Consider the following 3,909-nt stretch of genomic DNA (forward strand, 5'->3'; position numbering starts at 1 on the left):
TGCCAGTCCTAGAGCTGGCTATAGTGCATACTTGGGGATCCTCAAGACCACACACACTCTAGTGATGCATTAGAAGTGTTCAACAAATAGTAGTCCTCGTGGCTCAGGATTATTATGGTGCAAGGACACATGTCAAAATCAGCAAAAGAAAAAGACATAGGAAGGGTCTGGAGAAATCTATATACAGATCTCCAATATTCTCGCTCCCTCCCCTGATGGAAGCACTGAGCATAATCCCTTTTCTCAGCAGTGAAAAATTCAGTAATGTACATGCAATGTTTCTACTTTAGCAGACTCCACACTGAAGGTTTTTATTAGTGGCTGGGGAAAGTATGCACTCTCTGCCTAGCAATAAGCAGAATTTTAAACTCAAAGAAGGAAAGCATAAATCATTGTCTGTAGCGAACTGTCCTTATCAGTCAGGAAGTGGGTCAAATGCCAAGTTCCCAGACACCAGCCAAGGTCCATACAAGGGCCAGCCCTGTAAGCAGCCCTAGTAAAGAAGTAGCCACAGGCTTGCTATAATTTCTCCTTTCTGCATAGCCTTTCCTGCCCTAAAATCTCTTCCTTTCATGATCATGAGGCCTTGTAGGATAAAAAAATTGGACTTTCCCTTCCCATTAGGAACTGGCACTGTGCTGTTGCTCATGATCTATTAAGTATGCATTTTACCAGCATTTAACTGAACCCAGCAGCCACAGCAAGCTTAAACCACCAGAGACCAAGGAGCTATAAATATTTTACACCACCACTTAAAATGAGAACCTATGAATTTTTGGGGGGTACCCGGAATCGAACTCAGGGTCTTACACTTGCCAGGCAGGCACTGTGCCACTGAGCTACACCCTCGGCCCCTAAGTGAATCCCCCATACCAGGGATCAAGCTCAAGACCTTGTGCTTTTGAGACAGGCACCATGCCACTGAGCTAAATCCCCAGCCCCCTTAAATGAATTTTTATAAGTAGTATTTTATAACTACTTTACTTGGAAGCCTTCATCCAAAAAAGAGATCACAGTCAGGTAAAGCCCTATGATAGACCTGTGCAACCATTTTAAGGTCTGTGTTAGCTTATACAGAGAAAGCTCTTTGGGGAAGCTAGGGAAATTGTGGGGTTTCATTCAGTTCAACACATTACAATGAGGGCTTAATTGACACCAGATGTGCTGGGTGTAGATGATAGAATGATGGTCAAAAGGATCAAAACCTCCTGCTCTCACAAACTTACAATCTAGTGTGTAGAAATAAAATCTGCAAAATAATTAAATGAAATGAGAAAAGTCTTCTATGCCTGTTTTGGGCAGGCTCTGCTTCCTGGGCCCCTTCATGGTAGCAACATCAGTTTCTGGGGCTGAGTTGGCTTTAGGGACCAGGAAAATCCAAACTATATAAGCCTTTCCTTACTGGAATTAATGGCTTCCAGTTCTTCCTGGGCTATCATAGAAACTGTGACTACGAAATACTTGTGGCATTGTAGAAATTCTTTCCTGGCCGCTCTAGTAGGACTTCCCTAAACAGAGCAAAGCCATAGAGAACCCAAGAGAGCAGCAAAGTCACCACCAGACATAATTCTTTTCCTTCTAGCAGAGTTGTGCAAGCATGTGCATGTGTGTGTGGCCCCTTCCCACCACCATGAACTCTACCTGCAACACTACAGTTATTGTTTTTAATCAGTTGACTATTGCTTCATTTATTCTCTTTTCTCCAACCCTTTGTTAAAAAGAAAAGAAAAGAAAACAGTGCAAGAATAGTTCAGAGAAAGTAATAATTCTAAAGCTATCCAAAGCAAATGAGTGTTTTATAGGCAACTGCTCTGGCTCTTGCTAAACCCTGGGTGCCCAGTAGTTTACAGCTGTATAGCGTATCAAAAGAACGTGTGGTGCACAGTAAAAAAGAGTCATAGCTTTATCGAGATCATAAAGAACAAAAAAATAGAATGAATACAGAAAATGTGGTGTTATTCTACCATAAAGAAGAATTAAATTGTGTCACTTGCAAAAAAAATAGATGGAACTGGAAATAAACATTTTGAGTGAAATAATCCAGACTCAGAAAGACTAATATCATGTGTTCCCCCTAATATGTGCAATCTAATAAAAAATATGACAGGAATGTAGAAGGGCGATTATTAGACAAAAAAAATGAATAACAGAAAAAGAGGATATGTAAGGGAAGGTAATGGGGAGATGAATATGATGAAAATATGTTATACACATTGAAACCAAATATTTTACAAAATTAAGCCAGGCATGGTGGTGCGCACCTGTAATCCCAGTACTTGGGAGGCTGAGGCAGGAGGACCACCATAAGCTCGAGACAAGCCTGAGCTACATGGTACCTGAAGTACATAATGAGACACTGTCTCAAAAAACTTTTTTATAAAATTAAATAATATAACAATATAATAATATAATATAAAAATAATATAATAACAAAAGAAAAAATAACTAAAATTCATGTTGCCTTCTAGTTTAGTCATAAATGCAGAAATCAACATCCAGATAGTACAATCTTACTAAAATTCTCCCTGCTTTTTGTTACAGGAATTATTACAAAAACAAGTCAACCACAATATCTGGATCTTGGAAGCAGCCTATATTTCATCAACAGATGAATGGATAAAAAAATGTTGTATAGATACACAATGGAGTACTATTCTACCATAAAGGATAAACGAGTCATTTATAGGAAAATGGATCCACCTTGAGACCATAATGTTAAGTGAAATAAATCAGACACACTAACTTAAATATCACATGGTTTCTTTTATTTGAAAAACCCAAGTATAAACAAAGAGCAAAATGAAAGACAGATACTAGGTAGTAGGGAGACAGATCTTTCTCCAATGGGGAAAGGATCAAGGGATTGATGGAGAGGGAGGGAGCGAGGGGAAGGGGATGATAAGAAAACTAGGATATGGTATCCAACTACCCAAAAGAAATAGACCAACTCCCCACAAGAAATGTAAACATGTACTGAAAACATACACTAATTTTAAACAGTGAGCTATCAAATTTCAAGAAAGTAACAAGTCAACCACTCCAGGCATAGTTGGCACCTATGAAGAAGCCAAACAAGAGATTCAGGAAAAACTCTGGGATCACACTGAAGTGACAGAATATGTATTCCATTTGGTTATAGCTAAAATATTTTCACTTGAACAATTTCTTCTAAATAGTATAGCTAAAGCATCATTTTTCAAATATGCCATAAAATATCTCCATCATTTTTCCTACCCCATCAAAAAGATAATGCCAAGGATACGTGGCATGAATGCACAGGTTGGTACCATTTGGTTGGCGGCATCTCTGTGGGATTTCTTCCACAATTCCATCCAGGATTCTGTTCTGCATTCTCTGTCTTTGTCAGCAAACCCACTGGAAAAGGAAACCTAACTGAGTGGGTGAAAATGTTTCTTAGGAACCTGATGGCAAGATTGTGAAACGGTTAAAACATCAGCTCTCACTGCCTCTCCATACTACAGAGTGCAAAACACCAGCTCACAGGCCCTACACACATAAGGAGCCTGTTCCAACAAAGAGGCTTCATTTAGACATCCAGTTAGCAAGAGAAATGGAACTAGATTTACTTGGATCAATAGGAAATAATTAAGCAGCACAATGTGATCCACAACGCTGAATGATATAATCTAAGAGAACTACATTGAAATGTTTTTCTTATAGAGTGAGCCAGTGTATTGTGAAAGATTCCTCATGATGCAAAGCCATCTGGTCTTATCACCTTAAACTACAGTTCCTTGCTAACCCTACCTCTACCCTAAGGCCAGTCACCAATACTTCAACCCCATAATAAAGGATAATTAGTCAAGCTAACAGAAAAGCACTCACTTCTCTATTCATCCAGGAGGCAGGAAAAGAGGAAAGCTGTGTAGAACCTGCTTACCCAGCAGA

This window comes from Heterocephalus glaber, unplaced genomic scaffold, assembly GCF_053883595.1.
Source record: "Heterocephalus glaber isolate CG9 unplaced genomic scaffold, H.glaber_assembly_v1.0 deba00001577, whole genome shotgun sequence".
Classification (NCBI taxonomy): domain Eukaryota; kingdom Metazoa; phylum Chordata; class Mammalia; order Rodentia; family Bathyergidae; genus Heterocephalus; species Heterocephalus glaber.